The 25,988-nt window shown below is 36.0% G+C and overlaps 1 protein-coding gene across 1 annotated transcript in view; it reads left to right on the top strand.

Annotated features, from left to right (window-relative positions):
• The first annotated feature begins 5,220 nt into the window (after window positions 1–5,220).
• Window positions 5,221–25,988, top strand: part of LOC136835362 (protein hairy-like) — a 37,889-nt gene continuing 17,121 nt past the window's right edge. The window contains exons 1-2 of the mRNA XM_067098778.1: window positions 5,221–5,355; window positions 5,596–5,717. The gene's annotated coding sequence lies outside the window, so the exon portion shown is untranslated. The remainder of the gene's footprint in view (window positions 5,356–5,595; window positions 5,718–25,988) is intronic.

The raw sequence follows: 25,988 nt of genomic DNA, 5'->3' as shown, positions 1-25,988 counted from the left end.
AAACATATATCGGCGAAAAGGCCAGGAAATTCTTCATATGAATATATACATGAGATTCTTGCCGTGTTGATAAATGCGATACATGATCGTGATTGATGAGAAATGAGGAGACGTCTGACGTCTTTACAAGATAGTTTTATGCATTTAAATGTATTGCGTATATAAACCTAACAAATATTATACATAACAGGAAAGTAAGAGAGAGAGATTTTTGTGTTTTTGGCTCATTCTTTATGAATTCCTGATTTTGAATTAGCGTTCAATTGTGCATTTAATTTAATTAAATATAAACGATTGGTCTAAGTAACAGATTAATTTAACAATATGTGTCCTTAGACTTAAAATTGAATTTAAAGAGAAATTTTTACCTTTTGACGATCATGGATGGTGTTAGAACGCCACCTCCTCTTCAATTGGTGTTTTAAAAATTCAGTTAGATGGGAAGGTAGTCGACAAATTGGAAATGTAATCACATTCATTTTCACGGCGAATCTGTCAGTAACAAAATCTCTTCCTGTAACCTCCACCCCTCTTGACCTGGGAATTTAGAATCAACAGTATACGATTTAGTCTTGTGGAGGTCACCTGTGATGTTCAAGAGCGGGTGGAGGGGATCAAATCTGGGATTAGAGAGCGATAAGCGACTTGACAGATTTTTTATTTCTTGTAAGAATAAAACTCATTTCCATTTAAACTATACTACTAATGCACAGAACATATATATATATATATATATATATATATATATATATATATATATATATACACATATATATATATAATTTTCTCAGATCTTCGGTAGTTGGCAAATCAAATATCCGAAGCCTGGACGTTAGGTTTACTTGACCTCTCCAGACTCAAAGTATCATGTCAAAAGTATTCTGAAAATATCAGCGTCCCATGAAGCCAGAGGTTTTATCAGTAGAACGTCGAAAAGCCCGTACGTGTACTGCGCCAACCATCACTATAGCATTGCGCACGCTCGTGCTTCATGGATTTGGAGGCCCACTCCATTTATTTAACACTTTCTTCCCTCCTCGTCCAATAACATTTCCAAACGATGAAATCTTTACCAGTCGATCACCTTCCCATCTCCAAATATTCTGATCAATCCTTTCGCCTACATCTACTTTGCACCATTTCTGTGTAGTGCCCCACTTTTCATCTTTCAATTTTTAAACTGCATGAAAGCAATAGTTATCACAGCAGCTCCATTTCATTCATTTGTAGTGAAAGTTTCCATTATGATTCTATGAAGGAGAGTTGTCTTAAAAATATCTTCATACATTTTCATCTTGCCTCCTATAGACTCAAAGTCACTTCCAAATCTTTCTTCCACACCCTGGTTCCTTCCTTGCTTCGCCTATTCTGTGACTCACTCTTCTCTTAACTTATAATCATACGTTATGTTTAAGCTCAAATACCCATAGGAATCAACAACCTCTGTCATTTCACCATTCATTGTTCCATCTTCCTGGTCCCTTATTATCATAGCCTTGCTCTTTCCGAGCACTCTTTAACCTTCTCTTATAAACGCTTTCAACCTTTCACTGGTTTCTGCAGCTGCTCTTCACTATTTCCACGCTCTGTACAAGGTCAGCTCCCTTATACCACAACCTTGCATCCAAAGCCGCTGTTCTTTTTTCGACTTCTGGCATTACTCCTTTTACAAAGACCCACCTTTACACAAAATTATTCACTCTCACATCTACCTGTTCCAGCATACACTTTGCTTCCATAACAGCTTAATCACTCTCAACACCTTATCTCCTAAAGTCCTAAACCACACATCCTCAACACCCTCCACATTACCCTTTTATTGATTCTGCCATAAAGTTTTATCAGGGCCATGTATCCCCACCCATACACCTGTTACTCGCAAGCTCCGCGCATAACCGTTTCACACCTTGTTTAAACCCAAACTATTTTTCACCCCTACCAATCCCTCGTCATTTTTTAAATGTTTTCGTATAGAATCCTACCACGTACCTTCCTATATATAAAAAGTAATGTTATGCCCCATAATTCTAAGTCTCTTCTACCGTCTTTACCTTTGATAAAAATCAAAATCATACACACATACATTTATACATTTATATATATATATATATATATATATATATATATATATATATATATGTGTGTGTGTGTGTATAAATTATGCATATATATGTGTACGAACAATAGGAGAGAGAGAGAGAGAGATCTAGTTTGCAAATGTGAAAAATGGAAAAATCCGCGATGTGACCCTGAGGTAATGTTTTCCACTCAGAGTAGTCTTGTAAGATGATACCTCATACCTTCTCAAGGTCTATCCAATAAAGGACAATTTACATACAAATATGACATTACCAGGTCGTCTTTAGATCCTTCTCTCAGTCAGCTTCAGAGAAGCTCATAAAGATCCGTTTTCACTAACTTCCATCGCCTGAGATTCTCTCATCTATTTCCACAAATTCCATAAGACTTCTTTCGGTTCCTGGTCTGTGTCAAACAGGCTAGTCAAATAGACTCGTAAGAGTGAAAATTCTATATTTCTCTTTCCTTTCAATATTCTTTACAGAATTCAGCAAATGGATGGCGTGAGTCAATTGAATATATTAATATAAAATTACGACAAAAGGCTTATTTTTCTTTCATGAAGAACTTTAATGGTGCTCTGTATCAGGTAGGGATACAGTACGGTTCAATAATCAAGGCGAGCTACAGAATAATAAATAAATAAATAAATAAATATGGATTATCAACGAGGCCACAAAGAGAACGCATGCTGGATCAGATGACACTCAGAATGCCCAAAGTGAAGTCGACAGAACCGTGTGAATCTCTGTATGCCTACTAATGAGAGATGGTGCATGGATTAAATAAGTCTGGAAAATGTAATACATAAAAGAGGAAGACAATTCTGATGGAAATTATTCGCCTTTGTGACAGATAATAGGTTTTATTTTAATTTCAACGGCCACAATATCAGTATCAAAGAAAAAGGTTAATCTCTCTCTCTCTCTCTCTCTCTCCTTTCATTAACATATCGAATTGATGTCTCTTGTAATTGAAGATGCCCAAGAGCTTTCCTTTCTGGTACACGGATTAATGAATAAGTTTAACGAACCAAAGGTGTTAGGATCTCAGCGTCAGCTAAGGTGCTCAGGTTTCGTATCTAATTATAATGCCTGATCAGCCGCTACCCAATATACACTTCATTTTCAATTGCTAATGCGTCTTTTCGGAACGTGTTTTCATTTTCGACGAGGTTATTCATATCTGCTGAAGTGTGGTATTAGTCTTCTATCTTTTCTTTTAATCTCCTGGAAAAAACGAGGCAGTCTCTATAGGAGGGAAATGAATTAGACTTGCCCTGGCATGTGATTTATAGACTAATGAACTTCCGAATTTATGAAGACTGTATGACTTTCTTTTTCACGCTGAGCAATGTGTAAGATTATAGATAATGGTGCATCTTGGTACTGAAGTGCGTCTCATAGATTTTCGCGCTGGAGATTCAGGCCACAGTTCTGATCTACCCTAAAGAGGCATCTTTGTTTTTCAGTGCAAACACTCGAGGCTGGGGAAGTAATGTTTAAAAAATATGCATATATATATATATATATATATATATATATATACATATATATATATATATATATATATATATATATATATATATATATATATATATATATATATATATATATATATATATATATATATGGGTGTGTGTGTGTGTGTATTATTCCTTGGTTCTAGTCATGAACACTATAACTTCCCACACAGTTAATGGAAGCTACTGGATTTGGGTACTCTACAGTTTCTCTAATTATAACACTGGAAAAATGTGAAGATCCTGCAGTGACAGCTCGTAGTGGCTGCATTACTTCGAATTCTAATAATGGATTTGGCCCCGAGGGTAGTAAACTTTGTTGCGAAAATAGAAACCTTGAAGTTCTACCATTTCGCCTAACTCATCATCCTAAATTTGAGACAATCTAATGCCTGAAACCGAACCGAAGACATCCTTCCTAACACTGTTTGGATTATAATTCCTGAACATTATCTGACAGGAGTTCGTCTGCCTGTAACAAAGCATTATTATTGAAAAGTCTAGGTTTGAAGGAAAAATGAAGATTTTCAGCAACGGAAAACCTGTAAGTTTCGCTGAAAAAATTGTTGGAAATGTATCACACTTCATCTCTTACAGTAATGTTAATTATAAGTATTAATTATTTAATTATAATTATTAATTATTAGAATACGGTTCTCATCATTTTTACAAGAAACCAAGCACAGTAGCACTTTCGAGACCATTCTCTGCCACGTTGTAAACTTTCAGTCCTGTATCGTAAACCTCTTGTGCTAGCATTCAGGTATCTATGTAAAATTATTAGCTTTATAATATAGGAGATAAAGAGTTTATTTGAGGCTATCTGACCTTATTGAGCAATTAAACATTGAATGATTCGTTGATAAAGAGAAGCAATTTGCTTTTGAGGAAGGTAAATGATTTGTGACTCATGCTATAGTAGTCAGTTAAAGTTAGTTAAAGTCCTCCTGGGCCTCTGTAGGCTCATAGAGCAGGCGCTGATCTGTTTCTTAGGCCGACAGCCATTGGGGGACAGGTCCTATAGTAGTAACATGAATTAATAAAATTTTGGAACGTAAATTACATCATCGTAGGCATTGTCTCTAAACCTCCAAGTTGTTACCATTTTTTAATTAGGTTTCTAACGAAGCAAAATATAACCTTCAGTTGATATAGAATTCATAGTACCTATAGAATTAATATACTTGGACGGCTGAGTAATGCAAACTTACAAATAACCCAGAGCAAATGGTTATTTGACCTACGTAAGGAATCTGCAGATTCAAAAGCATATGTATACTCAAGGGGATGCTGCGTAAACCCCACGGTCTCATGTATCACGGCGGCAATAGGCTTCAGGAATGTCCTCTTTTACAAGTTACTAAAACAAGTTCTCCATGTTATCTGTGGATACCCTCTTATGTCTATCTTTCTCTACCGTAAAATATGACAGAGGACACAAAGATGATAATGAAGCCTTGACACCACCAACAATCTCACCCCGAGATCATGAAAACCAACAGAGCCATGCTAAAGAATGCAAATGTAAATTTAAAAAAAAATCCGGACTACCTTCGCATTATTTCATAAATGTTTTATATAGAAATGATTGACTAATATAGTGAACAATTATATCTACTGCGAATAAGGAAATATCAAAGAATACTGTACTGTAGTACTTCATTTGCGTCTGACTCGGTGCAACTTCAGTCTCGGACAAGTTGGACAACTTCCGAATTCCTGTGCCCTACTCATTCGAAAGCAATCGTGATGCTGCAAGTATTGCATTCTTACTAATTTGTTGCAATAAAAACTTTTGTATGCCTGAATTGTGATAGCCTAGTATCAGTGAAATTTTATTCTTTTCACTCCCTGACGTTTAAAATGTCTGCATATGGGATGTTATTAAGGGTAAAGGTATCCACTACTCTTGGGCAAAACACACTGCCATAACGATTAAAAAACGTTTTGTGAAATGTTTAATTGTGACCTTCTTCCTATCTGATCTTCGCCAGCGAAGTTGACTAGCACTGTCCAAGGATGACCCTGACTGTTGTACCTCACGGTATGGAGGATTAACCTTGGCAGATAGGCTAGGTGAAGCTTCATTACATTGGGGATGACATATTTCTATGAGGTGAGTAGCATACCATAGCATAGGCTTATATTAGTACCTAGAAATTTTCCATGTGTGTCATGGTAAAGCTTACTTTATGTGGTGTTAGGCATTATTATGGCTCAAACCAGTCATTTTTGGGTATTTCTAAGTATTAGCTCTGCGCCTGTTTTTACCCTGGAAACTGGTTTCTTCCACACTTCTAGGGCTTCTGATACTGGCGGTGCATTTGTTTGTTGTCGGCCAAATGGAATGTCCCTTCGCCGTGTTTAGTACTGGCCCAGTGGGGGCGGTACCCATATGGTAACAAGTTAATGGACTTGCCGGACGGGATATGAACCGTTCCAAACAGACGTACCCGTGTTCTGTCTTGTGAAGATCGCGTATAGAAACCCCATGTTGGATGGACTTCAGGGGTTAATTACAGGTTAATTACATTCGTGCGGCAAAAATTGAAGGTAAATCCTTAATTAGCTACCAAAAAACTGTAGAAAAAGTCAAGTTAGAAAGAAATCGCCGTGCAGAGTGGCTACTTAGACCTACCCATTTTTGTATTATCCCCCAGTCATACTGTCATACTGCCTCCCAAATTAAATGGAAAACAAATTTATATGTTCTTTGGATGAAAAAGAAAAATGACAGATTACCCTCGTCTTTGAGGTTGAAATAGCCTAGCGGAGCTATTAGCCTATTAAGGTAAAACCACGCAACAGCTCCTCACAGACTTATTACCTTGGAAATTAATTTTTCCTGTACTTTTAGTGTCGCTGCTGAAGGAGGTGGTTTTGTTTATTGTCGGCCAATTATGTTATTAACCTCATATCTACCCAACATTGTTGGGAACCCTTTGAGAGTGCAGGGTTTTGGGTGGGGAAAACGTTGGGAGAAAGACCAGACTGCCATGTTGTTGTTATGGAATGGTTTTGTGTTTGCGCAAGTCATTAGGGAGTCACATGTTCAAGAAGGGATTGGCTAAGGAAACTTGTTATAAAAGGAACTATACTAACCTAACCTAACCTAGTAGGCCATGATACTTAGCAGGGGGGTTGGGTGAAGAAAACTCCACTTTTTACTAAAGTTCCCCTATAACACTGCACATGTATGGCAGCATTCCAGGATGACCAGCATACAATAACTTGTCAGTTCTAAGGTTAATTGTAGGTTAATTACAGTCAACTGCCAAAAAACAACGGTAAATTCTTGATAAGAAACTAAAATACTATAGATAAACTCAAACTCCAGGGTAATAACCTGTGTGGAGTTATACTATAGTTCTACTGCAACTCCTTTCATTCCAACTAATGCGCCTGAGTTCATATTCTTTCTTCCATCTTACTTTCCATCCTCTTCTAACAATTGTTTCATAGTGCAACTGCAAAAATATCCACCTATTACACCTTTAAAACGTTTTTACTCACAGTTTCCCTTTCAGCGCTAAATGACCACATAGATCCCAGCCATTGGACTTTGGCCTGAACTTTATATTTCAGTTCCAATTTACATTCCTGGTGAACTCATTACCCGTGACTAGCATTATGGTTTGACCAGTTAAAAAGGCCAATTTTGGATGATGGAAAAAAATTGAAACAGGGATACATCCAAACTTAACCCTTAGCTTGTGTTGCCCTATCAGCATTTTACTTTTTTAATCTCCTTAGTATGCATAATAAAAAAAATGGCAAAATTATAATTTAAATCAGTGTGGCGTTTTGAACATGAAAATATTGTATACTTATGGTTTGATGAATGCTTTGAATATTTCTAACTTTTGTTTCTTTAGCAAATGACCTAACCAAACCTAACCTAATCTAACCTAGAGTATCAAGTCCACACCTTAGTAAATAATAATAGTCTGAAAATGTTTTGTAAACTTATTTTAATCCGAATGAGAACTATCAGTGGGATTAAGTTCCTTGTATTTCACTCGTTTTATATGTCTCCCCACCCTAAAACCCCCTCAATAACCACTAAGGTCCTTCAGATGTTAGGATACAACGTTGGGACACTCTCTAAAACTAGTAATTTTCTAATGAAACGAATGTCAGAAGCATTCAAAGCACACATGAAAACATAGGAAAATTATTTTTTCAAGTCCAAAATACAGAAATAATTTAAAAACAATATCCAAAAATCATACTAAGATCTATTGCAAATTTATTGTTACCAAAATATTAACTGGTGAATACTGTTATCCGCTGGAACTTCTACAAAGTTCTTCGTTTTATGTTTAAATGGGCTCGAGGCTGGGGTTCATATTCAAATTTTGTTTGTCCCATTGATTTTGGGTGAGGATGGTTAGTATACTTTGAACTAATTTAGGTATTTCATATGGAAATGTGGGTAAGTGAACAATGCTGAAACTGATTATTCTTTTTTTCAAATTTAACTAATCAGGCTAAGTGGGATTTTGGAATTTTTACTTAAAACTGTGATAATATTCTGAAGTTGAAAATAAGATTTTCTTATGGTTTGGCATGTATTTTGAAATTGAAAGTTTCTAATGATGTTCTTCGGTAGCAAACTAATAGGCTAGGCCTTGTTTTATATATACTGTACTGGCTTCCTCTGATATCTTGTAATTATAGAGACCACAGTGGTAATCCGTGCTTTTTGGATGGGGGAAAATACAAAAGGATGAAATACAAGTATGTATTGTAACATCCCATGGATATATTCCAGTTCTGATCATGATTAAGGTAAGGTTTTTAAAGAAATGTCATGCACTAGGCAAGTCAAGACCTGGTAACCTAGGTTATGTTTGTGGGTGCCAGGTAAGGATCTGGCACCCTAAAATTAGGTTAGGATAATTGTGTTTAGGTTGTTTCAAATGTATTATTGTGATTTATGGTGCCAAAGGTTAGGGGAGGTGGTGGTCAAGCGAGGTATTTTTCTCAAAACATTAGTTAATGCATTTGAATTCCTAAAACACAGTTTTTATGAAGGCATTTAAACAACTAAAAAAGTAATGTAATGTTTGAGCTATTAGGGTTTCCCATGCTCTACTTATTTGTGACCAGATTGAACAGTAAGCTTCCTGTCTTTTGCTCCCAGTTCTGGATCCCTGGGGGTGATGGAAGATACCCTCAACCATGATCTTCAGATGATTCTGATGGCTCCTTGTTTAGCACATGCCGAGTAGTATTCCAATCTGCTGTCTCTTTTGTTCATGGCATTGAGAGGGCTGCTTCTTTGGCACCCTTCTATGTCAGTCATACATTCACCGTTACCACCAGGGGATACACTCCGTGAACCTTCACGCATCTCCTGTCAGAGAGAGAGGCTTTTTTTTTTTTTTTGCAGAGCTGCAAGGGAGATGTCCGGATACCTTAATTGTTCCTTTATGAGTGTGTACCAGGGAAATTGGTCTGTCTTCTGCAGTTGGTGCCGTAGAAGGGGTACCTCTCCAGTGTGTGTTTCTGTTCAGCGGGAACATCTACCTTTACCAAAACAGGCTCCTCTCATTAGCTGCAGGAAAGTTCTATCGCTCTGCCCTATTGCAATTTTTCGGACTGAAGGGGCTAGACCTCCCCTCTTCAGTGGAGTTGTCTATGCTAATGAAGAGTTTTGAACTGTCTTGTCCCCGTTAAACATCACTGACACCCCCCACCCGAGTGGGCTGTGTCCCTGATGCTGAGGAGTTTTACCAGGTCGCCCATCAAGTCATTCTCACGATCCAAGGACCAAGACCTTACTCTTAAGTCTGCGTTCCTTTTGGCTCTGACTTTGGCGAAAAGGGGGAGTTGCATAGCCTTCCCCTGTCTTGTCTGGCATTCGGAAGGGTCAAGATCTCTGCTCCTCCTCCTTCTTCATTTTCATTCTGCGTGAGGATGTCACCCACAAGTCCCTAGACACCAGACACATTCTCCCTGAAACCTCTGCCTCTCTGACACCAAGAATTGCTGTGCTTCATTTCATGAAAGCAAATATGCACCTGAGTGAAGTTTTAATTATTGTACATAAATAATTTCACATTTTCTTGTTGTACATATTCCTATTTCTATTTCATGTGTCTTAATTCAGTTTTTATTCTATGTGTGCTCATATGAATAATATTTATATTCCATATCTCATAACTCCATGTCCATTTTAGGTTTCATATTCACATACTTATTCAATGTGTTTGTACAAAATCTGGAATATATTATTTATATATTTTGCAAATTTTCTACTGTGAATTTTTGAATACATTTATGTAAACTGTTTCATTATTGTAAGTTATTATAACTTCATGTTTAGTAGTGTTTCCATTCTTGAGTAGTATCTAAATACTTTCTTTAATAACTTTACTTGTTGTTGCCAGTTAAAACTTTAAGAATGATCGTAGTCACGAAAACGGTTTTTTACACCCCAAAACGGAAAAGGTACCCACATGGGCCATTTTATTTATGCCATTTTATAAATTATGGTAATGTTCTCTATTGAATGACAGCAGTGAAAGTGCCCTAGATTTGTACTGTGCTTAACTTTCCAAGAAGGTATTTTGAAATGGCAGCTGTTTCTGGTAATGCTCGCTAAAGGATTACTCGTAAGGTATTTCCTGCTAAGGGTATTCACAGCCGATGAAACACGGTTTTTCGGCAACAACTTTTTAATAGAGCATCGGATAAGGGTGAAGTTGTCAAGTGTATATTTTATAACCCTACCAAATTTTTACAAGTGTTATTTAGTGCCTAAGTTCGACAGTTTTGATATTTATAGAGTAAAATGAAGTCGCCAATGCCGGAACCGAGAAAATCACAGACAAGGATCCTAAAAGAATTCGTGACGTAAACATATGACGTCATAAGGCTCCACCCATTCACCAGGTAGGCCATTAATGGATATGCTTACACAGTCTACCCTTCGACAAATTCGATATGGCCTGCAGGATATGGAACTGCCCCCGTGGTTGCAAGACTGCATTTGTTCTATGGCTTGCCACTTTGTACACAAGCAAGAAGACCCATGGCAAGATTTACTGTAGCATGAATAGATAATTATTTCTGTAGTGGGTAACAGTTACTTGGCAACATTCATCTCTGGCTGCAGCAAATAGAAGGCTATAGTATCGAAACCTAAGGTAAAACATAACGGATTGTCTTTTCGTATTCCCGCCCTGAATAGATGTAGATCTAACAAATGAGCTTGAGGCTGGTTCATTATGTGGATGAATTACATACTTTGAATTATTTGTAAAGTAGAAACAATATTATTTGTAAAGTAGAAACAATACGAATGTCAAGAAAATGGAAGAAATCCAAGCTAACAGCATAGTCCCAACAACTGCTATGGAAGTTTTGAAAACCTCCACAAAAATAATAATAATAATAATAATAATAATAATAATAATAATTAATAATAATAACAATGATAATAATAATAATAACAAAATTATTGGAGAATGATAAAACCAATAAGGGATGATGACAAATCCCGACGCCATCATTGATATCACTGAAGCTCAGATGGGTACCAACATCACAAGAGAGACAAGGCCCACCCAATTGGGCGTATTTGCTTCCCACCTGGGGTAACTACGCAGGTGATGACGCATTTTGAGGTTCGCTCATTACGGCAATCCACCTCCGCTGACGCAATAAGGTGGTAAACAAAGCTCCGCCTGCATGGGGATTTGGGGAAGTGCTGGTGACCTTTCTTTCTTTGGCCTTGGCACAACATCAATTAGTGAATATGTCATCAAAAGGGCAGATTACAGTGAAGAGACGTTTTCCCATATAAACTTCTCTTCACCTTGGGTGGAGCCTCATGACGTCACACAAAGTTAACGTCAACTATTGTGTTCAAAACCCACCAGCGATTTTGATGGCTGTGTAGGAAACACACGTTTACTTCCGATAAGTACCATAACTATTGAACTTAGGTACTAAAAATACTGTAAGAATTAGGGTAGGGTTATAAAATATACACTTGCAAACTTTCACCTTTATCTGATGCTTTGATAAAAAGGTGTTGCTGACAAACCGTGTTTCATCGGCTCTGAATCCCTTAGTAGGTAAAGTGAATTCCGTGTCAGTCGGTTATTTGTGACAATTTTAAAAGTACAGTATATTAGTGTCATGTTAATGATTAATAACAAACCATCTTGTATAAAAGTGCGTGTTACCAACCAAGTCCAACACTCGGTTATTTTGGTGGGTGAGGGCTTGTTTTTTAGTTTTCTGTAAAAGAAAACTATTGTGCCAGCTTTGTCTGTCCGCCCTCAGGTCTTAACTACTGAGGCTAGAAGGTTGCAAATTGAAATGCTGATCATCCATCTCCCAATCATCAAACATACCAAATCGCAGCCCTCTAGCCTCAGTAGTTTTTTTTTATTTCATTTAAGGTTAAAGTGCTTCTGGCAACGATATAGGACAGGCCATCACCGGACCGTAGTTAAAGTTTCATGGGCCGCTGCTCATACAGCATTATACCGAGACCACCAATATAGATCCATTTTCGGTGGCCTCGATTATAAGCTATACAGAAAAATCGATTGAGCCGAAGAAACTTCGGCGCATTTCCTTGTTTATTCTGGGTACGGATCTGAACTCGACGGGAGTATGTACAGCACAGCCAGTTTGCCTGTCTTGCCAGGCGCAAATCTTGGTCGGGGTAGGACGATTTATATAATTCCTTATTGATGAAAGCATTCGAAATAAAAGTAAATTCTTAATGCCACGGTTTGGCAGTTTAATATGCAGCATAAATATTCCTTATGTAAAATGGATGAAACACGTGCGTATTTAAAAAGAGAAAGAGTATGTAGCTTATTCCACAAGGCCGATTACTCATATGTTTGCCCCGTTTTTGTTGATACTTTCAATTTTATTACCTCCGACTAGGTTATGTTTTTGTTTCAGTTTGTTTGTTTGTCTGTTTACACAATTGTGTGTGTGTGTATGTTAGTCATTCAAAAGTTATTGGATTTTTACAAAAAATTAGCTTATAGTACACTTCCCGAATGACGTGTGATTAGATTTTAGGTAAGATAGGGATGAAGAAGAGGGACCTTATTTATGTCCTTTAGTTGTTGTGGTGTGCGTCGATTATCCAATCTTAGCTGAGGTTTCTCTGTCTCTGAACGTTCGCATTTTTGTTTGCTGAAAACATTGTCATGAGCTTAACATATTCTCATTTTCCGCTCTCGTAATTGTATAGGGAAATGCTTCTACTTTGTAGTAAATTATTATCGATATTTTGTTCCAGGTGGAAGAGTGCAGGATCAAATCGCGTGGTCTTTGTGTAAGAGATATTTTGTCTTAATGATGGATTTAATAGGTTAGGTAATGTCTTAGAAACTGTAATGGTTGTTGTGCGGTAATCATCAGTACCAAATTCAGCCCTTATTACTTTTATGTAGTTTTTTTAATATTTGATACTATCAGATGTTTAATGATTGGTTATATGCAATCGCGCTTTCTTTTACTATTACACAGACTTAACTCCATGGTGGCTAAGGTTTATTAGTCGGGCAGCAACAGTAAAGGTCAGGTATTAAAGATAGAGAATATTAGGTGGCACCGTGATGTATACGCTTATTGCACACAGTACTATTTATAACGAGAGATGTACGAATCGTTGTTTGTTATAGTTACGCCGATGTGTAATATGTTGATCAATAAGTACGCTGAAAGAAAATGGTTTCAAGAGGGGCACCTGAAATAAATGTCAGATTCTCAGTAGATTCGAACAAAACGCCGATGTACACTGACAGAAGAAAGTAACATTAGTGATAACAACATTCACGAAAGAATGAATATTGCTGACGAAACCTCGCCAGTCCGTTTATTACGTATTCACTGAATTCAGTTTTGTGTTTTTATTGGTATGCATCATATACTGCATGTAGCCTACGTACGATGTCAGCAAGCACATCGACATACATTCAAAGGCTTAGAGCAGAACTTATTCGTATAAATACGAGTTTAGATAAAGTTCTAACTGTGTATTCCAAACGCTGTCAGGTAAAACTTGAATGACGGCGTTTTTCTCTTCACCAGACGTTTAAAATAAATATATATTTTAGGAAAGGTTTTCACTTTTAAATTTAAGCAATTAATGCAAAAGAGGAAAGCTTTTTGGAGAGAATTCTTTTTATTTGTTCATAGGTTCATTTACCTTCTATAATTGAAGAGGTTTTCTGTTGACTGAAGAGAAAAATTGGAGTTGAGAGAGAGAGAGAGAGAGAGAGAGAGAGAGAGAGAGAGAGAGAGAGAGAGAGAGAGAGAGAGGAACCATTCAAGGAAAATGTCCAGTTTTATGCGCCGGTAAATGCAAATTTAAAATGCCAGTCTTTATATTTGTTTGTATATATAAAATGGATAGAATTATTTAGAACATGTCTGTTCGATACGAATAATTAAACATAAAATTAAAAAATAATATGTTGATAAATGTCAACAATATACTTGAAGTTCATAGAATTTAGAATTGGAATTACACGTTTGAAAATGAGGTTTTTGTGGAGCTGATAATAATGTTTTTAATGTTTTGAACTTTATGATATCCATTAATTATTTCATTCATGCCAAACCAATCATGAAATCCCTACGTCGGAAAGCCCTCACAAACAAAATCTCAATAATATACTTTTGCCTGAAAGCACTGCGCACTAAAAAATTTTGCTTCTAAGATTCATTTTAGCTTGTTTTCAATGCTCAATATCTTAGAGTAGTGTTTGATTATCTCTCTTTCATGTTTTCAACATGAATCCATCTCCCTCAACAGGGGATGGCTCTAGAGACAAGACAGTGATCACTGCTACATTTAAACTTCCAACTTCTGAACCTTTGTTGAAGCCCATGTGCAGAGTATTTCCAATATATGCTAGACTCTTTCCTACTGAGTGCTGTCTTTAGTCCCATCAGCAGCACATCGAACCCCCATACACTATATCATTCACCCTTGTCTTGCATGTATTCTTGCGCTACTTGTATAAAGTTCTTTTTATATATATCAGAAAGCCTATCCCTTCCTCCTTCCCTTCTAAAACTTCCGAAGTGTACACAGTGTTCCCCTGAACTATTGTCTTCCATTCTTTCCACATCACTGAACTACCACACAGCTCTGATATTTATCTGAAGTTATTTTACAATCCCTCGGATCTGAATATCCTGAAGCCCATCTGCTAAGCAAACTATCTTGGAAGCTTCAGTGAACATACATACTTCACTTCCATAACGAAAATTAAGTCAACAAATCGACTTTGGCTAGCAAAGACACGCCAGTTCTCTTCCTGATCTTCTGCACACACCGTTACCTGGAAGAGAACCTACTACTGTATATTCTGTACAACAGTTACTGAATGTTACCATCACCTGTTTCATTTATTCCCACATACCAATACAAATAAAAAATCAACTGCTTCCATTCTCTCTGGTTTCTGTTTAACCTCCCATCTTTACCATCACCCGTTTCATTTACTCCCATATACCATCTACAAATACGCTTGGTGTCCAATTTATTTCCTATTTACCCATGGTAGCTCACGCTTGTATGACGTCATTCACTTAACTTTCTCCTCTTGCTAATGTCCAAATGTTTCCTTCACTACCCTCAGTCATTACTGGATCATCTACAAACATCAGCCATTCAGCACTCGGTTCCTGACCCATTTTCTTATATCAAAACTGTACACTTAATTCAAATGTCCTTACATTAACTTCCGTCATCAGTCACTCCCACAAATATATTAAGCAACCATAGAAAGATAACACAATCTCGCCTCATGCTCACTTTTTCCCACATACATATCCTTACACACATTTCGCTTCTTGCATAAAAAACTTTAATTGCTCTCATCAAAAATCCTTACTTACCACGCACATCTCAATATCACACATCCATTGCATCATCCGAATAATGGGATAGGACGTAAAACCAGGCTCATTTCATGACCCAAAGGTGGTGTTAGGGTACACTACCTGCTAGTTTAGTTGAACTGTTCGACGACAACAATGAAAATTCACTGGAAGATAAAAAGAAATGAAAGATGGTAAAGCATGGCGCTACTACTTCTAAGGGAAAAAGATCAATCCATGAAAAGATTTAAAAGATTTTAGTATTTTTACACACTTATATATACTTATATATATCCTTAAACATTGATGTTAAAATTATAATAGTAATAAATTTCTAATAAAGGTTTATGGTAAAAGAAGAAATTTTAATTCAGAACATTAATCTTATTAATTTTTACTGATATACCACCCATGTTATTACCAATCATAAAAACAGATGTCAAATATATGTTGATAAAATAATTAATAATAAATTTCCAACGTGGATAATTAAAAAATTTATTAGTAAATTTGAATATAAAGAATCCTGTGCTATCAGTATGTACAATTTCAGTGTCAAGTTAAATTGTCTGATTTTAAAATATACTTTTCCTGTTCTCTTACACATATGTATATATTTTTAATTAGTTTCATTATATAAATTGGATAATTATATATGTATATTATATATAATATATTGAGAGGGTGATGGTGAGAGAGTTGGAGAGAAATGAAGAGAGAGGGGAGGGTTGTGGCCTGAAGAACAGTTTCATCTTAGTAATTTGGCTATTGCCGTCAACGCCTGGTTTACCAAAAAATCTAACATACAAGAGAAACAAGAAAGTCAAATTGACTTCATGTGCAGAAGATCACATCACAGAGAGAGGAGAGAACTTGAAAATTTTAAATGGAGAGAGAGAGGCAGCACAGCACAGAGTGGGTGAGGGAAATAAGAAACAAAGTAAAGGGTAGGGCCTGCACGTGTCCCATTAACAATCAAGGTGGATGACAAAGAGGAGAAGTGAGGCAGGAACTTCTGAAGTTATTACCAAAGTCTAAATTGAAAGAGGAGTGCAAGAATGGTGGAATCACAACAGTATGGCACAAAGAGAGAGGTGGAGAGGTGTTGGAAAGAGACAGGAAAGAAACTCTGAGATAGAGAAACCCGGGTGGAATGATGAAGGTGGTGAAAGGGAAAAGGATGCAAAAAGATCTGGGAAAAGTATGGTGCAGCAAGAGAATAAGGAGAGGTACCAAAGACATAAGAAACAAGTAAAGAAGGCAGTTGCACGTGAAAAGGCAAGAGGGTTAGATGACATGTGCCAAGAACTGGAACACCTGAGGGGGGGTAGACACCCACAGAATTGCAAAGTCGAGGGACAAGAACACCAAAGATATCCCATATATATATGTAGGTTGGATGGGAATGAGTAGTTTTATGCAATAGTGAAGATAATAAAGAGAGGGAAAGAATATGAACACCCGTTAAATGAAGAAATTTTTGAAGATGGATTCCAGAACCTTGGTATATCGCTGAAGGAAGTAAAGAAACCACTAAAGTCCCCTGGTAAAGAATATGACCAGATGGAATTCTGCAGAGGTGTGGAAGAGCCTGGGAGAAGAGAGAATAGACATGAGTATACCTAGCAAAGAAAATTAATACAGTCAGGAAAAGATACAAAAGAATGTAGATAAAATTTATTGTGACCATCTATAACAGGATGAATCCAGGATTGTGAACTACTTTGTAAAGTAATGTCTCACACCATGAAAATCTGCAAAAGAATAATGGATCAGAGAATTAGAGAAGAAACGTCTCTAGGTGAAGAACAGTTTGATTTCATGCTAGAAAGAGGAAGGACAGATGCAGTGTTTGCCTTCCGACAGATGATGGACAAACACTGGGAAAAGCAGAAAGGACTGCAATGCATATTCATATAGATTTGGATATGCTCATGGTAGAGTCCTGGGAACGCCAAGAGGTTTGAGAGAGAGCAAAGGGAACACCGAGAAGTATGTGAGGTTGGTCCTAGATGTGTATGAAGGAGCAAAACGCAGGTTAGAAGCAGTGTTGGGTTAACTGAATGCATACCAGTACGAGTTGGTTTACATCAGATCTGCTTAAGTCCATATATAATTATGATAGTGATGTGCTATCTCATGAATAAGAGATCAATCCCTGGTGCATGTTGTTTATATATGACATCGTATATGCAGCGCCAACAGAGGGGCAGGGAGTCAAAAACCTAGCATATAGAGGAAGGTAATGGAAGCAGAGGTTTGGATCACAAGAAGACGACTTAATACCTAAGTTTTAATGAAGATCAAGACCTTGAGATTATATCAAGGGACAAATGTTGAACTGAGTAAAAATATATCTTGGTTCAACAGGGCTGATGATAGTAATTTGGAAATAAATTATATAAGAGTGCATGAAACATTGGAGAAAGATGTCAGGTGTCTTAATAAGACCGCAGAATCAAAGATAAAGAATGGAAGAGTGTTAAGACAGTAGTGAGACCAGCTTTGATGTATCAGTTGAAACATGAAAAGAGAGTAAAACAGAAATTGGGGTGCGGTAGGCTTGAAATGCTCAGGTGGATGAGGAGTAACAAAAATGGACAGATGAAAATGAAAGAATAACAGAAACTATTAAAGTCGTAGAACTGTCAGAGAAGATCCCAGTAAAGAAAATCAGTGGTATAGCATGTGATGAGAAGGGATGAGATATATGTCTCTAAGAGGGTGATGTTTCAGGATGGACAACTTGCACCCAGTGGGAAAGCAAGAGGTGGATGGATGTAGTTAGGAGAAGACCTAAGAGACAAACAAATTGTCAGAGGACGATGTGTTTGACAACCAAGTGAGGAAAGCTGTCAGAAAATAAACAACCCCGGACATAGAAGTGGGAAAAGATGCAGAGAAAGAAGAAACATAACACCAATAGACTATGTTATTTTTTAATATGGATGCTACTGACAACTTAAGAAAATAACTGCATTTAACCCTTTGGGCAAAAAGAAAATGTCACGGTGAAGGAAAACAATGTGAATATATATATATATATATATATATATATATATAGCACGATGAAATATATATACATATATATATATATATACACATATTGGTTAAAGCGAGTTAATTGAAAATACGCAAGAAGGCATTTAAAATAACAGCTTACCTGGTTTTCCTTTAAAGATTCCAATCGCATGTAAGTTCGAGATCTGTTCATCTCAAGACTAAAAATACAAAGTAAAAATATAAAAGCAAGAACTGTTAGAATGTATGTACATATACCATAGTAAAACATCAATACAAAACACAAACCCTAAATTAAATTGTTAAAAAAAGAGAAAGAACTAAATAGATAACTAACAGACCTTTTCTAAATTCATAAAGTAAATTTAAAAGAATTATGTAGTGAAGCTTATCGCAACGATTCAAACTGGTCAGTGGTGTTCGTGTTGGAAAATTAGCATAATATTAAAATCATCCTAGCGATTTAAATTTTGCATAAGTTTATGTATGGTTAAAGTCATATGTGAAATACTTATCGGCGTTAGCTTTTGCACTAGTTGTAAGTTTCCAACCCTTGAAACGTTTCAAATATTAGAAATCATATAAAACTATGCAAAAGTAAAATAAACTATACCTGATTTTAAGATTATACTAACCAGCCAACACGTACACCACCTCCCTATTCATGAATCGTTAGCGATCAAGAAGCTTGTTCCGTCTTTGAACAATAGCCTAATTATTCCTCGTCCACGCCCCTGTATATAACCTAAACCACACCCCACCTTATGTTAATCGTTTTTTTCATACAACTGAACTTCGAGGAATAAGGTCTGTTACTTGAAATATTCTAGTTCTTTCTCTTTTTTTAACAATTTTATTTTAGATTTACCCTTTGTATTGATGTTTTACTTTATCATAATTTATTTGCACATACATTCTAACTTTTCTTGCTGTATTTGTAAATGTTACTTTGTATTTTTAGCCTTGAGGATGAGACAAGGATCTCGAAACGTATAGGCCTTGGCAAAGGAAAACCATGTACCAAGCAGTCTGTTTTAGTGCCTTCTTGTATATATATATATATATATATATATATAAGATATTATATATATATATGATATATATATATATATGTGTGTGTGTGTGTGTGTGTGTGTGTGTTACGTTGAGGTAGATAACCTTATGGGTTGTCTGAAAGAATCTGTTATTTTAATGAGATATGATTTCAGTATGTTTAATAAAGATTTTAGTCATGTTTATTTTATATATTAAGTGTATATTTTGAATATAAAAGTTTAATATATACTTATGTTTTGTTGGTTCTATCTAATATCCTTCTTCATTTTTTACGTTCATACTTTAACACTGAATTTTACTTGTATGTCATCATTCACCTATTCATTATCAATCATATTAATTTATATGTTTCACCTTCATTATGGCGCTGAATAATTCTGATAGATTCTGGCGCTTGGTCTTCAAGATCTAAATTTCATAATCAATCCATTATTATTAATACAGAGGGTGTTAGCAACTTAGGACTGCTACCTGCATTTACACTATGGGTAATGTTAGAAGACACGATGAAGGATGGTACAATAACTGTACACAGCCACCTCTTGGAGCAGTACCTTTCTTTGATGGTGGCGTGTGTGAAGTTCATTTCGTTGCTAGAATACTGACTGGTCTTGGTGTCATTTCGAAGCTGAATAGCTGTGCCTTACTATAGCTGTTTAAAAAGGGAAAACTCAAATGACGAAGTGAAATCACCCTAAACGAAAAATGACCGTATTTTTAGTAAATGGATATTTCCATCGAATACAGTAACAGACATATAATTTATGTTTACACTGAGCAAAACCTTAATAAATTGCCTTTTCAATTAAATATATTTTACTACTTTTTATGCCACTCTTGTCCAGTAAAATGTAAAGAAAGAGATGCAAAAATCACTAATTGAAATTTATTTTGCAATGTTTTCTTTTGAATGGTCTAAAAAACGTTAGCTTTCATGGCGATAATTATGATATCATTTTGAGGCCGAAAAATTGTACATCATAGTAAGTTCAAAAACGTAGAAGATCAAATGGATGTGATTAAAAAGTTTTCATCATGATGTAAAAAAACTATAAAAATATTGTCATTAGAGATATATACATTTTTACATCTTGCAAACTTCCAATAATTTGGCTATCTAATGATAACATGCTTTATCATTTCTTTTATTTATTGCACTCTATAGATACATGCATAGTGCATAGGTATATGTATGTACTGTAGGCTAGGTATGTATCCGCAACCGTGTTTTATCTCTTGTGTGTTTGGTATGCAAAATTACGTAAGAGTTTGTATATATATGTATAACTTTATCATACTATTATCTGTATATATATATACAGTTACTAATATATACCTATATATGAAACTGGATATATATATATATATATATTATATATATAAAATATATACATTACACACTATTGTTCTTGCATTAATACAATTACTAACAGGACCACTGGAACTGATGGTATCTAGTCCTTATTAAAAAAAATACAAGTTTTCCAGACTAACCATTGTCAAGAACATTCCATACAGTTTCAATTTATGAGAATATATAGTTATATATATATATATATATATATATATATATAATGGTATATATATATATATATATATATATATATAGTTTCAAATTTACTTTATAGAAAATGTGGAAAAAAGCATGTTAAAAACGAAGAAGAATATTATATATATATATATATATATATATATATATATATATATATATATATATATATATATATATATATATATATATTATATATATATATACTCAAATAATTTGTTATTTACACCATGTAAATTAAAAGGAAGAGTTCCTCGTTAGCGGGAAGCCTTCACATCTTTTGAAGTGTCATTCATGAAATCTGTCCCCATCACGATCTCGTAATCAATCAGATCTTTCTATTACATAATGTTATTTTACTTTAAAGGCCTGTACTATAATGCATTGGTTGAGACAGTAAGATAGCTTGATATGTTTATGAGGAAGCATTCGTATTATATTGTACACATTTTGGCATTCATTTGCGTTGTAGTTTTATTTTCATTGTTGTATAAAGAATTTTAATTGCTTTGTTGCTATTTTTAGGCTCCCAACTTTTAGGCTTTTTTTACACGAAATCGAGCGGAAATGGCCTCTGATCCCGATGCCCCTCATGGCCAATTGTTCCTTAATAAGTATGGGGTAGGCTCCCCGTTGTCTTGCCTGCCGTTACTCCATGTTTAATCACCAAGTGTGCGGTAATCACAGTAACAGGCGAGAAATCACCTCCGGCTACTATTGACGCCATGTGGGGAGGAGGAGGAGAAACAGGGGGAGGGGGTGGCTTTTATGGTTTCTGGGATGGAATTTGGGGAGGGAGGGTAGGAGGTAAGGAGAAAGGACGGGTATGGGCAGTTTTAGACCAACTAAGAATCATACAATAGAATATTAATTTAAAAAAATTACCCGAAAATGAGATCAATCAATTGCTATTTTAAACTTGCTTGATTGCAAACCTTTATTCGAGAACTTAATTGTTTTCATGCTTTCATTTCCCCCGTACTGGGAATTAAATAAAAGAAGCTTGCATTAAATTTGGGATTTAAAAATATCTTTCTGTTAACGGTGACGTCATGAAGAAGTTAATCGTGTTCAGCTGAAGAATGAAAACTTTAAAATTGCCGGGGTCTGGTTCAGTAGTTGACGTTTAGTTTTGTAATGTGGCGTGTTTTCTCCGTAGAATGTTTACGATCGATTCATGTGAGCCTCGATCCATTGAACATGCATGATATGATTTAAGAACTCATCCACCGGATGATTACTACTTGATCTTGAAAGGAAAGAAAAGTTATGTTGAAAAGCGAAGGTTACCATAGAATGAGAGTTTTATGGGCTCTAGAGCTCCTATTGAAAAACCATGAAATGTGTTTGCCGCTATGTAAAAAAATTTTTACGGAATTTTTCTGATTTTGAGTTTTCCTAGGGGACTAGGAAATAAAATGATATATTTAAATACATTAGTGAAATATTTCTATCCTGGTCTCATGGTCTGTGAATTAGAAGTGTCTCAAGTTTACACCTTACTTTCCTCTCCCGTTATGGCGCGTCTCAAAAATTGATTTATCATACAGCTCTAACTTTTAGCCTTCACATGGCATAGACTTGTGCGTCTGTGTGCATGTATATGCTGCCTACAGCATTTCGGGTGATTCGAAATAGCCAGAGCGCCCGGGGCACATGCCGTTAAATCTGTGCCCAAGTTGTCTTGAACAGTAAAAGACGTAGTTGTTCCTTAGTTACTCGACCCTGGTCGGTCGAAACAAGGGTGGAAGAAGGGAGGCGCGGGACAATAGACCTCGTTTCAGGGACTCGATGGGAAAAAGGTATTCAGGTACAGTAATATATTATATATATATGTATATATATATTATATATATATATATATATATATATATATATATATATATATATATATATATATATATATATATATATATATATATATATATTATACTGTATATAAATATATATACTATATGTTTTGTAATAGCCACAGTGACCTCTTAACGTCTTGATATATAAAAAATTTTGGATACGCTTGTCTCTACAAGGCATAAGATCCAAATCGAAGAATTGTCGTCAAGTGGTAAGGTTAACCTCATTCTAACATACCGGGTATGGGTTCGAATCCTGTCGCTGGGAACAGAGTATCTTTGTTTCTTCATTTGGCTTTGTAGAGGCCAAAATATCCGAAAAGTGTGAAGACATCGAGGGGTTTAGAGGCCACTGTGGCTATCGCAAAGACTTATACAGTATAACTGGTAAATAATTGACCAGTGGATTCTACATATGTATCATCGTTGCTAGCTTTGTGGGCATATTCTCTCATACAGGCATTTCTTACTGAAGGCTGATACACTTGCGGCATCTATACGAGTGTGTTTAAACATATGGTAATGCAGCAACACATCTTTTTTCCTGTAACATTTTCGCAACCTTATGGCTGAAGTTCTTGAGGAAAAGATGAAAATTGTTGGTATGCTGCCTTGTTGAATCATTTTGCTAGCAGCAGTTTCAGCCATTAACGACAGGCTTTCATCAGGTCAGTACTGCTTCTCCTTTTATGCATGGAGCAGCAGCTCCACATACGTCCAGGAGGTCCATGCCCTAACAATCGGAAAAAGGCTTTTTGGCATTCTCTCTTTCATAGGCTATTCTCGTTAAATAGTATTGATTTTTGTTGGTATATTGCTCCATTAACTAATCCTTAGGCTGACAGCTGTTTTAGAAATTAACTCTTGGCCAACTCCAGAGCAAAAATGATGCCTCCTGTTGTCTGCATGGAGTAGCTTCATCCTGACCGTTCAGTAGGCGAACGCTCTACCACTCTGAAACTGGCTTTGCGGCTTCTTCTTGTATGAAATTTTTATTAGTTGTTGATACATTTGTGGCGTCTGTTATTTTATGTCAGCTCTTCCCAATTTCCTTTACAGTTTTTTTTCCACAAGGCTAGTGTCCCTAAGGTGAAGTAGAACACTAATGCATAGCTATGCTGTTCACTTATTTATTTTTATGCTGACGCCCTTTTCAGCATTAACTCGGTGGTTTTCATCGTCTGTTAGGAATCAGCTTCTCAACACCCGCCCATTAAGTGCATGCATTACCACTCTGAAATGGCTTTATTGTACATAATCTTTCTCTGGAATCTATTGTTTTGCATGAACACTTTTCCAATTTCCTTTCCTTTTTTTTTTTTGTAATCATGTGCCTTGTTTTTCTCTCTCCCACTTGACTACCTTATCCGGCCCCAAGTACACCTGTACATGATCTTTATTGCAATTCCACCATAATATCTTTTTCTCTTATTAAACTTCTTTATTTCATCATCTTATTCCTGCCTCCTACTCTCCTATACCCACGAACCCCCCTTGCTGATGTCTTGACCACATCCTGGAACTTTACACACTTCCACATATACTCTTCTTCCAGTTGTGTCTTTAGTCCTAGCCCATTTTTCATCTGTTGTCTCATTATAGGCTCTTCTTACTTCCTTTACATCAAACGGGCTTATTACATAAACAACCACAGTACAACCCTTCTTCTCCAGCTTAAACTTATATCTACTATAACTGTTGTATCAAAGAAAGTAATGATCGGACATGCCTTCTAGACAATCATATCTCATCATTACATCCATCTGCTTGCTTTTCCATGTATTCTGTATGAACATGTAATCTAGCAAACCCATTTCTTACCTCTTTTCTCTTTCCCATGTACATTTATGAATATTCTATTTTGAAACTATACTTCCAACAATTAAACCTCTTTCCAAACACATTTCAGCATGCCTTTTCCATTCTCACTTACTGTAGGAGCTCCATTTCTACCAAAAAGGCTGTTTCTTTCCTCGTTACCTACTTTTGCATTTAAATCCCTTAGTGTACTCACCCTTTCATATTCTCAAGAATCAGCTAGGCAAAGATTCAGACTGTATAACACTCTTTCACACATGATTTTTCTTCCTGGATCCTAAACATTCACTGAGATAACTTTTACTCTTCACTCAATCTTACCTAGCCTATACAGTCCATGGCGTAAAAAATTTGTACTTTTCACCCATTCCAGCACTCGTGACACAAGTGCCACCTCTTCCCTAGCTCGACTGCTTTCATCCACCTTAGATACAATCATACTTTCTGTTTTTCCCTTCCTGCACGCACTGCCCTTTGTCTCACTAGGGACCAAAACATCTGCTTTCGTCCTTATCATGTATCTTCTTCTGCACTAAATCCAACTCATTCAAAACCTCAAGATTTACTTTTTTATTTTTTCCATTTTTTTTTTTTTTTTTTTTGTAATATCTGCATAGAGTATACTGTTGCAAACCCCATCCCCCTGGCCACCATTTGATTATTTTTTTCGGACATCCCACAGGCATAGTATTTGCATTGGCCTCAGTGAATGAGGGTCATCACCCATTTTAGGGCTTATCCCATCGACGGGTTGACAACCCTGCACCAGGCACTACTCTCCCTTGTCTTATATTTCATGCGTAACCCAGAACAGTGGCAACACTTGTGTATCTATGTTTCATATATCATGCCCGACATATGTATGGCGGAAGTTCGATCCATATATTTACTATAACATCCATTTGTATATGTATAAATGATGTCTGCACGGATATCTGCCTCTCTGATCGGCTGCGGTTTGATGGAACGTGATGAATATATAAATGAAGGAATCAGTGCAATACTCAATATTGTTTCTTTTCCTTCGTGGTATTGCCTTTATATGTGTATATTTATATATATATTATATATATATATATATATATATATATATATATATATATATATATATATATATATGTGTGTGTGTGTGTGTGTGTGTGTGTGTGTGTATAGTGCTGTATAGCGAAAGGTGAAAGGAAAATTCCTGCAAGCACTTCTGTATGTTTGTGTTATA

Source organism: Macrobrachium rosenbergii, chromosome 55 (genome assembly GCF_040412425.1).
Source record: "Macrobrachium rosenbergii isolate ZJJX-2024 chromosome 55, ASM4041242v1, whole genome shotgun sequence".
Classification (NCBI taxonomy): domain Eukaryota; kingdom Metazoa; phylum Arthropoda; class Malacostraca; order Decapoda; family Palaemonidae; genus Macrobrachium; species Macrobrachium rosenbergii.
Note: the sequence above shows the minus strand (reverse complement) of the source record. Positions and strands in the feature narration are given on the sequence as shown.